The sequence below is a fragment of the Gouania willdenowi genome, chromosome 9 (genome assembly GCF_900634775.1).
Source record: "Gouania willdenowi chromosome 9, fGouWil2.1, whole genome shotgun sequence".
Classification (NCBI taxonomy): Eukaryota; Metazoa; Chordata; class Actinopteri; order Blenniiformes; family Gobiesocidae; genus Gouania; species Gouania willdenowi.
This window is the reverse complement of record NC_041052.1, coordinates 4,644,796-4,656,872: the sequence shown is the minus strand read 5'-3', so window position 1 is coordinate 4,656,872 and position 12,077 is coordinate 4,644,796. Positions and strand designations below refer to the sequence as shown.

Here is a 12,077-nt window from a genome sequence, read left to right as displayed (position 1 = left end):
GACAGCACACCCCACATTCACTGAACTGGGTGCAGTTCTTTGAAAAGAAAAACTAAAAGAGTTTGTGCACACCTTAATTCCTTTGCTCATGGAACTCAAACTGATATAATCCAACCAAAATTTCTGAAAGCACATTTTGCATGAGATTGTATGTACCACTACCAAATGCAATCCTCAATAATGCAACACTTTTGTTTTTGCTCCCATTTTTCATGAGCTGAACCCAAAGATCTAAAACATTTGCAATCTACACAAAAGTTTCACTAATTGTTGTTCACTAATGTGTCTCCATCTGTGTTAGTGAGCATGTCTCCTTTGCAGAAATATTCCATCCCACCTCACAGGTGTAGCATATCAAGATGCTGATTAGACAGCATGACAGTCAGTATCTGGTGTGACCACCATTTGCCTCACGCAGTGCAACACATCTCCTTGGCAAAGAGTTGATCAGATTGTTGATTGTGGCCTGTGGAATGTTGGTCCACTCCTCTTCAATGCCTGTGCCAAGTTACTGGATATTGGCCGGAACTAGAACATACTGTCAAATATGCTGATTGAGAGCATCCCAAACATGGTCAATGGGTCGCATGTCCGGCGAGTATGCTGGCTTGGATGTTTTCAGCTTCCAGGAATTGTGTACAGATCCTTGCAACATGGGGCCGTGCATTATCATGCTGCCACATGAGGTGATGGTCGCGGATAAATGGCACAACAATGGGCCTCAGGATCTAGTCACGGTATCTCTGTGCGTTCAAAATGCCATCAATAAAATGCACCTGTGTTCGTTGTCCATAACAAACACCTGCCCATACCATAACCCCACTGCCACCATGGGCCACTCCAGCCACAACATTGACATCAACAAACCGCTCACCCGCACGACGCCACACACGCTGTCTGCCATCTGCCCTGAACAAACAGGATTCATCCGTGATGAGAACATCTCTCCAACGTGCCAGACACCATTGAATGTGAGCATTTGCCCACTCAAGTCGGTTACGACGACAAACTGCAGTCAGGTCGAGACCTCGATGAGGACAACGTGTATGCAGATGAGCTTTCCAGAATCCGTTTCTGACAGTTTGCGCAGAAATTCTTTGGGTATGCAAACCGATCGTTGCAGCAGCTGTCCAAGTGGCTGGTCTCAGACGATCCTGGAGGTGAACATGCTGGATGTGGAGGTGCTGGGCTAGTGTGGTTACACGTGGTCTGCGGATGTGAGGTCGGTTGGATGTACTGCCAAATTATCTGAAACGCCTTTGGCGACGGCTTATGGTAGAGAAATGAACATTAAATTCACGGGCAAATGCTCTGGTGGACATTCCTGCAGTCAACATGCTAATTGCACGCTCCCTCAGAACTTGCGACATCTGTGGCATTGTGCTGTGTGATTAAACTGAACATTTTTAGAGTGGCCTTTTATTGTAGCCAGCCTAAGGCACACCTGTGCAATAATCATTCATCTTGATATGCCACATCTGTGAGGTAGGATGGATTATCTCTGCAAAGGTAATGTGCTCACTAACACAGATCAGACAGATTTGTGAAAAATATTTGAGAGAAATAGGCCTTAAAATAGTTTAAAAAAAAATGATTAAAATATACACAAAATAGCAAGCACATGCAAAAAACAAAATATAGCAAAATGACAGGAAAATATGCCTGTGTTACTCAGATCAAATCTCTTCTTTCAATGCATTGCATTTTTATGCAATGCATAAAAATGTCTTTTTGTGGCCCCTTCTCTGATTTGGGAAGAAAAGCATCTGCATGCTATTTCTCTGTATAGGGAATTTGTAACTCTCCAATGTAGGAACTACAGTATGTTGACTGCAATAATGACACTATGGCCAATGGTTACACAGAAGCATCTGTGCTTGTCTCGGCGTGAGAGTGAAAGGCTGGTAGGATCATGTTAATGTAGAAAAGCAAACGGCTACAGATAAAAATTGTTGGGTGACGATGTTGGAAACCCCCTTGAGCAGCACACACAGTGAAGGTCATGTGCACTTTGGTTATAGGTAACACACCCAAAAGCCAACATATACACTAAAGAGAACCAAAAAAAGGGACCAACTGTCACTGAGAGTAAAATCACATACTTAAAGATCATTGACAATTTGCTAAATGTTGTCCAAAAAGTTCACCAGAACATTATTATTACATACGGTGAGAAACTTTTCTGCAAAAAAAAAAAAGGAGAAAAGAAGCAACCAAATGAGAAAAACCAGGGCGCGAGATCAGACAAACGTCTTCACCACATGACTCTAACCACTCCACTTCCTTTAGATGTTACTCTAGATTTTCACTGAGTGAAAGCGCACTTTCGGCAAACATGCACGTTTAATCGTCACAGTGATAATTTTCCACTCTGGACCTGTAAACCAGTAAATCGGGACCTGCTATAAATTTAAAAAATACTCTCTTTGTTTTAGTATTTTTATATATTACTTTAAAGTAGTACTGCATTAAACTATTCTTTAATCAATTAATCTATTATTATTTTTTACCGATTAATCACGTTTTGCAGTGTTTCTGCTCCTTAATCTTAATTAAATCACTTTGAGCTTGTTTTATTGCACAAAAAAACATACATGAATCTAACAAGACCTTTCAAATTATTAGGTACTGTCTTACTACTTAAGTAAAGGACTAATAAGCAACACAGCTTTTTAATAAACACAACCACAGTACTAAGTTGAAGTAAAACAAATGTTCTCCTCCCTAAACATACATAAACTTAACATATAAGGAGGCGTGTAGCAGTCCCACACCTGAAACTTGAGGCCTTTTTAATTTTTGGTAAACTGTCGGTGCTAGTTAGCTGGCACTTAACGGAGACGACCATATCTCTTTGGGCAACCATGTCAACAGTTCAATAGCGGTGTCAAAAAGCAAAAATGAGACCCAGTGGCTCTAGTAACATTAATTAAATGACACATCGACTTAGATAACTTAGATCAACTCAAATTCGGAATGGGTTTAGTCAGTTTAAATAATATTATTTATTTATATATTGTGTGTATGTATGACTATAGTCCAATTTCGTTGTATGTCGTACTTTGTATGATTATGCAATGACAACAAAGATGTATCTTATCTTATCTTTAATGGTTTCAGGGCCTGTCAGATCTCATGTCACCTTTATGCTTTAAAAATATCCAACTGCTTACTAACTGTCAGCTCATCAACTCAGCCGACCACATTTCATGTTAATGCACAGATGACTTGTAATGAGAGAGAAAATTACAGATGGGGGAAAATGTAATGAAAACCACAAGCAGAAGCTAAAACATTTTGCAGAACAATCCAGTAACTCGGGAAAAGCCTTTATTTTCACATTAAAGTCAATTGACTGAAGTACTTTTTGTAAAATATCTTTTCTTGCTGCAACCAAAGACAAATCGAACATGGTTTGAGATATTCCAGTGAAAAAGGTTTCCTTTTTTGAGCCGTCATGGCATTACTTTATGCTTTTTAAGACCCCTTTATTCAAGATGATTGTCAAACTATGGCTGCTCCTGCTAAAGCCAGTATTGGTACCAAACAACTGCAATTTGCTTTTTGTCCTGCGGTTATTCATAACTTTGTGATGGCTGACAATAAAATGTACAAAAAGGCTGACACTTATGGGGCAAAACCAATTTCTGTGTGGCTGAGAGTTAAAAACAAATGGAAAATCTTTCATGGGGATTTTACTTGTTTTAAATTGAGTGAAACAATGGCCCAAAGGAAAGATTTTTTTGCAATATGGATTTCCTTGTTATTTCTGTTGATTTCATAGTTTCGATGTTTGGCACGTCACGGTCACTTTCAGACTTAGCTTTCTCAAGATTGAATCAAATTCACACGTACGCACAGAGGACTGTTATTAATACTTTTTAATCTTGCAGCCAAAAGAAAAAAATTGTTGCTGCCGTTTACCTTAATATTATTAATCTATAAACAACCCTTCAGGACTTGATGAGCCACATGCGGTCCTTGGTTTAGTTTTGTCCGGAGTACCTAAACGCACCAAATTACTCCAAAAACACACTAAAGAGCAAAAATACACACATTACTGAGAGAAAAACCATACTAAATTGCACAAAGGGAAAATAAAAATGCACAAAATTACAAACAGTTGCACAGAGGGAAAACAAAGCTACACAAAAGTAAAATATACAAATTTAACCCAAAAGAAACACAACCAATATACAGAAAAATATACAAAAAAAAGCACTAAGAGCAGATTTTTTAAAAACTGAACCAGAATCTATATTGATTAAAATTCCCTCTCAAATTTAATGGAATTTTGTCAAAAACCATTAAGTACTTTTGACATTATTTTGCTTACAGACAAACAAGTAAATAAACAAAATAAACACATGTTTTTACACATGAAAATAGTATCTCCTTGACGGGGATAATGACAACAAAAATGCACATAAGACTACAACAACACACACAAACACACAAAATATGAGAAATATACACAAAATGACTGAAATTTACAAGACCAGACCAAGGACCAACTACACCCTTTATTGTTCTCTGTATTCATTATTAATCATGTTGGTCATTCTAAATTCAGATAATGTGTCCCTCTGTTAGACAGTCATAATTTTGTGGTTTTTACTGTAGTATTGAAATATGTCCATTATCTATCTATCTTACAGGAGAACTATACGCGTGTGGTGATGAACACGTATTCAGTGAATGAATGCACGATATCTCATGTCCACCTACACATTGTTATATGACATGCTGAGTCAATTTGAAACATTATTTCTAGGTTTTCTGACAGTCAATCTCTGAATAGAGGCAAAACATTCACTTTGTGGGTAAGATATGAAAACTGATGTGATGTGAAATGAAACCTTTTGAGAAACTGGATAGTCCTGAGTCAGCTAGAGGAAATCAAGTATTTGATTAGACCAACCTGACTCAGCCGTTGCACGATGGCATTAGGTCAAAAGTCATAGTAACCAAAAGGCAAGCGCGGTAAATGGCAACACGAGACAAATACAAATTATCATTCAAACAGAATAAGGCTTTAGTTTCTGGAGAATGAAATAATGAACTTGTAGCACTTTAGTGTGCAGCCGAACACAAAAAGTACCTGACACATACATGGACAGTGTTTCCCTGAATTACCTCCCCCAGCCCGGCACTCCTTGTACCTTTTTTTTTTTTTAAGAACATCTGTATTTATATACCAATATTATTGCATTTACATTTTCTTATTAGTGTTTATGCTTTCTTATCTATACTTGTACTTTCTGACTATTTATGTACATTTTCCTGACTATTTATGCCATTTTGCTATTTGCTGGATGCCAAGACTCTGAGCCAAGATTGTTCAGGATCTGGGCAACACGATTAATCTGTTTATTACTCTTTCTTGCCATATTTTTTTTCCTTTAATGTATTTTTACTACATTACTCCCATTTCTGCCACTTCTCCATCAAATTTCAATGCCTTTTCTGCACATTTTTTCCACTTTCAAGACATACAAGCACTTATGAACTCTTTCCACAACATTTCCCACCAAATGTTGCATATGTTGACCCATTATTATCACTTTTAACCTCTTTTCACCATATTTCATGCTTTATTTTTGCCATGTTAACCACATTCATGATTTGCCATGCCCATTTTTTTAGCCTCTCTAATTTTCAACTTTTACCAATTTCTGTGGTTTTTAAAATCCCATTTCACCACCTTTTCAACTATTTTTGGTCACTTTTAACCCATTCTATTTCTGATTAAAACAAGGACTTACATAATTTATATTCTAAATAAGATAAATACCTGCACTTCCTGGATTGAACTCATTTAAATCTGATACAACCTCTGATAGATACATATATACTGTTGGTAAATATTATCTTCAAAGTGGCAGATCTCGTTACCAGTTTTGCTTTCAACTAAAACTCCTGCTGTTTCGTCTAACATTCTGCTTGTTAACATTTTCTATTTCCTGTCAAGATGACTCAGACCCATGGCTTCAGATGTGGTATAGAACAAGAGCCAAATAACGCTGCATGTTGCCATACGAGTCTGAAGCACAGCTACTAACGTAGAACATATGGACATCAGGGCCCAGCTGTAAAAAAGGCGTTTTCCATTAATTTTACTAACTGACAATTAGGAAACAAAGGATTAAAAAAACTAAATATTATCAAATAAAGGCATAGTATGATGAGTATTTGTTGTTCTGGAAGGGAAGAGAAACTGTAACAAACACTCATATGTGCACATCTGCACTGAGATCAAAAGGGTATATGATTAGGGTAAATTAACAGGAAGTCTGAAAGGACTCGCTCTCGATGGCAGAGAACCTTTGTTTTCCTGGTAAACCTCTCATCCTGCACACCTTGATTAGTAAACATCACATCAAAGGAACACTTGGCCTTGCAGCAGCTGTGTGGTAGAAATAGAAGAAGAGTAAAAAAAAATGAAATAAATCCAGATCCAGGTAATAGGGCCTCTGATTTTACATTTCAAAATTTCCCAAAATCCGTTTGTTTTCCGTGTGATATGATCCCAACCGGCGAATTACCCTCACGTTTTGCACAAAATCCCGTGCAGCCATGTGCTTAGAGTTGCAATGCTTCTTCTGCTGTTAAGTATCACCAGTTAAACTCACCACCAGTTCAGCTAATACACCGTCAGCTGACCCGGTCTTTGTACCAGAGCCTTTTGACATTTGAATACAGTCATAAAATATAATCTGAATCTCTTGTTAGGCACAACACATTAAAAACACTTCAGATGAAGCTCTACATCACGTGTCAAACTCAAGGCCCGGGGGCCAAATTGGGCTCTTTGGAGTATCCAAAAACGACAGAGAAAACATGAATCATTGGGTAAATGAAACTCAATAGTATTTGCAGGGGCTCACAGTTTTCCCGGTACTTATATTGCATGATGGCTGTCATTTTTAATGTTAAACTGTTGAAAAAAACTCAAAATTCTTACAAAATATTTTTATTTTCTTCAAATTATTACATAAAATTAGGGGTGGGCAATATGGGAAAAATATATCACGATTTTTTCTTTGTGAAATCACGATCGTGATTTTATCACGATTTTTTTCATTCAAATCATTTAGACTATTTTAAAGTTATTTACCAATAAAACAAACCAAATCACCTACTTACTATATCGTTTACAAGATAAAACGTTACTGCTTTGGTTACATTAGGCCTGGGTGACATGGACCAATATTCATATCTCTATATTTTTCCTCAAAATGGCAATAGGTGATATAAACTCCATTTATTTATTTATTTATTTTTTTCAAAAGATTTACAAGAAAAACAATAACAGGTCAAAGTCATTGGAGAAAAATGCCACAGAGACCTTTTTATTAATCACTAACAGCACAATATCAACATTTTGAATCACTTTTGACTTTTTCCTTCATTAAGGCTGAAATGTGATTAAATTATGTAGTGTTGCTTTTTTCAGGGCAGCTGAACGTCGTTTTTAAAGTAAATCACATTCAGGACACTGTCTCTTTAAGAATATGGAAACAGCTCCGTGAGCTACAGCAGATCTCTGCTACAGCGCAGCGACAGAGAGTTAGTTAGAGAAGAGAAACACATGCAGAGCACATATTTCAGTGCTTCAACACTCAGAACTGACAAAGTTTTACAGACAGACAGACATCTGCACTGAGCCTCTGACAGGACAAGCCGCGAGCACGTAGGATGCAGCACAGCTAACTGTGTGTGTCCGTGCACTGGGGGGAGGGGGAGCGGAGCGTATTTCTGCTCTGTTTAAGCTCTTAATATCTGTAATGTCTGTTATGCTGACATGCTGACTAGCAAATGGTGTGATTTGGCAGAGAAAAAAACCATTGGATGTTCTGTGTATGGACGACAGACGTATGACGCAGACACGGCACCGCAAGGGTTAAAATGTGAACTACAGACGGTTCTACAATCTCCGTGATTTAGGAGATCGTTGTCATGTTGTAATCCTTAACGATCTAATATTGTCAGATCGCACACCCTTACATAAAATGTTCCTTAATTGAATACAAAATGGTCACAAATGTAGAAAATGTAACGTGAACACCCTGTTGGGGCTGATATCTGTCACTTAGTGCTTATTATTGTCGATTTTTAATGTAAGTGTAAAAAGCACAATAATGTTGAAATGATTTGTTTTCCAGCATAAAAGCTGTGGCTCTGTATTTGGCCCCTGAACTAAAATGAGTTTGACACCCCTGCTCTACAATCACAGGATAACATGGTCACTACTTGAACATTAAAGCAAGTTTTTTTTAACAGCATTATTGGACATTTGTGTCTGTCACCATATCTAGATTCTAGAAGGGTGTAAATGCGTGCTTTTGTCCCAAAACATGCATGTGAGGCATTTCGGTGTTTATTTTGGGGCCCAATTTTAAATAAAAACAGAAATTAAATAAAAGAATAGCTTTAACAATTTTTTTAGAACATGAATTTGTTGTTTTTTCCCGTTTGTTTTAAATTACATACTACAAAGCTGCAGTGTCACTTTGTCCAATCAGGCTACTAGAAACTGGTATCATGAGCAGAGACAAGATGAAGAATGTGAGGATAAAGCCTCAGACAACACTGGAAACTTCTGCTCTTTTCAGCTGACGAGACAAGAATCACTTCTGCAAATGAAAACCGAGTTGCGTGGACTCTGCTTTGTTATTCTGGATATAAAACCTGTTGGAAACAGTTTAAGTCTCCCAAGTATACTACTAAGCCTTTGGAAAAAGTAAAAAGAATAAACTTCAAACAGAAGTGCACTAAACTTGATTTCACATTTCTTGTCTTACCAAAAACCAAAAATACCACGACACCCGTTCCTGGTTTCTATAAATTGTATAAGGCAGCTTTCTCAATAGATCCATTTCAGAGGTAATGCAGAACTTCCTTAACTTCTTCAACTGAACTTCCGATGAAGTGGAAGTTAAATTGTTGTGAATCTCGCTAAAAAAAAAGGTGAAATGTGAAACTCTTTACCCTTTAAGCTTTATTTGAACAAAAACCTACACTATTAAAAAGAAAACACATTTTACAATCTATAAACTTTATTTCTTCAAGGCTTTTTGCACTTTTCAAGCCACCCTACCTTGATAATAAGTTGGGCAAATGCATTATTATCAGCTTCCATGCAACTTGCCCCTTTATTCTAAATGAGCTCATTGGTATTACTTGTATTTCTCACATAAAAAAGACAATAAGCAAATAAAGGCATGAGATAAAAACGCATCCACGTCCACTCTTCCACGGATTTCTTTCATTTGCAGCAAAGAAAAGCTCAGCTAAATATTAGCTGGAACATACATGCAGTTAAAAACAGGACTGTTAATGTTACAAACACTCAACATCCACAAAAAAGGAATTAGCATCATAACAATGTCGAACATTACACACACCGATGTTTTAAACTCCTTTTGCCTTTAAACCAATGTGCTGTATGGCGCTGAGCATGCAAACTCAACATTCTCCTTCCTTTTAAGGCCATTCTCGGGGACTGAGCTCTCTGTCCTGCCAAGATTACACACACATGCACAAACACACACATCCACAAGAGGGAGACCATTTGAAATCATGAATGCAGCGCTGCGAATAGAGTGCAGTAACCACCACCCTCAGAGGCCCTGCCAACACCATTGAAAACCTTACATGCAAATAATACCCATCACAAGTAAGCTCAAGCACATGGTGAGGGCTACACACACGCACACACAGCTCAGAATGTTGCTGTTCTGATTTGCTGGATTGTGGCTCTTAAAGGAGGACATGGTGTACAAACAAACACACATGCACATGCTTGCAGCTGCTTCCATCTGGGAATTACTCCAGGGTTTCATGCCATGAGCTTTTGTAGACAGCTGAGTATGTTTCTTTGTTTTTTTTTTTTTGTTTTTTAAAATTCCAACTAGAAGAAAGACATGGTGCCTTGCTGGGTCATCAGACAAAATAATTAAAATAATCTCAATCAAAGGAGCAAAATCAATGTAAAGTAATATTGGGCTCCTGATTTAAAAACCAGTAAACAAATGAAGATCCCTCGATTACTGAGTGAAGGAGTTGATCTTGGTAGAAGGTGAATTCCATAGAGTTTGAGACGAACCAAATGTTCAACAGGAAATGGTGAATGAGAATCTATTCGGTTGTGACGACATGACATGAATGCACAAAACTCGTGCTGAGAGACCCTTTCAGAGTGTGGGTTTGCATGTTCTCCCCTTGCTTCAATATTTCTCAGAGTTTTCTGGTGTTGTTTGTGTCATTTTGGCTCAGAGCAGTAAAAAAAAAAAAAAAGCAACATGATGTAGGGTTGCACAATTATGCCTAAAATGATAAACACAATTATTTTGATCAATATATTAATCATGATTATATTCACAATTATTTATCATGTTAGGGTTAAAAAATCTGTTTTTATTACACTTTTAAACAAATATGTGTACAGTTTACAGTGCAAAATTAAGTTTTTAAATAAGAATTATACTAAGAAAATAATTAATTAAAAAAAACCTCAAGAATTTAAAATGTACCAAAGGCTAATGAAATAAATATAAATAAAGTGCAGAGCCCGTGTTTTAAATATCAATATTGCAGATGATCAGATTAATTTAATCGTGGCAACCAAAATCGTGATCACGATCAAAATTTGATTAACTGTGTAGCCCATTGCTACGTTTACATGACAGCTTTAATTCCCATTTAATTGAGAACTAAAGTTAAATCATGTTTAAAAAAATTTAAAAAATCACCTCGTAAACACCTAATTTCAAATAAAAATTGCAATTTCTAATTAAACTTAAATGCAAATTAAGTGACTGATTCATTTCGATTTTAATTCTGAATTGAATAATTCCTCGATCTTGCAAACGTTCATTCTGCTTTGAATTAATTCCAGTAATTTTGCGCATGCTCGCTCTGTCGCGATGACATGCTGGTGACAACATAAATCAAAGATGGCCGCCCGAAGCGAGCGTTTGACTAGAGCTAAGACTATTTATTAAATAAGAGGTCTTTTTACATTGTAGCCAAAAAGCAAAGTATGGTTTTGTGTTTTTTTCCTGTAGACGTGAATACGTCATGTTCGTCCCCTGTCCAATCAGGACCCTTCCCAACTAAAGCGGAATTTAAATCAAGGCGAATAAATGTGCTTTTCCATAGAATTACTATTTCCATGTAAACACAAAGCAGAATACTTTAATTCCAAATTAAAAACGAAAATCATGTAACCGTGTCACTAAGACAGTTTATTTTCACAATTTAAAAACATAATGTAATCTGCTAGTTCGTTTTAAACCAAATGAATAAATGACGAACACAGTTCAGTAGATCAATGAATAAGCACAAAGCAGCTTTGAGGGAAGCAGCCTTTAAAGAAGCCCATGATGCCCTATCGTTGCAATGCAAGAGCATCCCGTGTCTTATCATGTTGAGCTTCTGTAATGTTTTGTCAAGTGGTGAGTACAGAGAACAAGAAAGAGCTGCTTAGAAGTGGTGCAAAAAACATCTTAAGAAAGGAAAAAAGGAGATGATGAAGAGATATCGAGGGGGGAAACCCCTGCGTCTGCAACAGCTGGAAACAGGAAATGATGTTGTGCCTTTGAGTTTGTTTGTGTATGCCTGCCAACTTAAGGTTTATGAAACTGCTTGGCAAACACAGTAACCAAGCGTCCCTGAAAAGGCTACAGTAGGTCTCCACCTTATTGACACATGGATTTTGTGCACATACACGTATTTGAAAGTTTGCTCTGAAGTAATTTTTCCATTAATTTACAAGGAGTAGTAGTACTGTAAACATGCAACTATAGTGAAAAGAGTATTTCCTCTGACAATATTTGCAGGGTTAGGGTTTTGGAAATTTCAAGCTTCTTTACCGCTGCAAAAATGTTCCAAATACAATCGTTGCCACTGACTCAAGTCGATAATCAGAATTATTTTGTCTATTTAGGTTGTAAAGCAACGACAGTGTTTTTTTTTTATTTTTTATGAATTAACAACAATGAAAACTTTAACATAAAAAGCTTAATTTCCGCTCAAAAGTTAGTTTTCATCTCAACTATAGACACGTGTTTTTT

The 12,077-nt window shown here is 36.9% G+C and overlaps 1 protein-coding gene across 1 annotated transcript in view; it reads right to left on the bottom strand.

Annotated features, from left to right (window-relative positions):
• Positions 1-12,077, bottom strand: part of sh2b3 (SH2B adaptor protein 3) — a 57,599-nt gene that overhangs the window by 19,618 nt on the left and 25,904 nt on the right. The gene's annotated exons all lie outside the window — the stretch shown is intronic.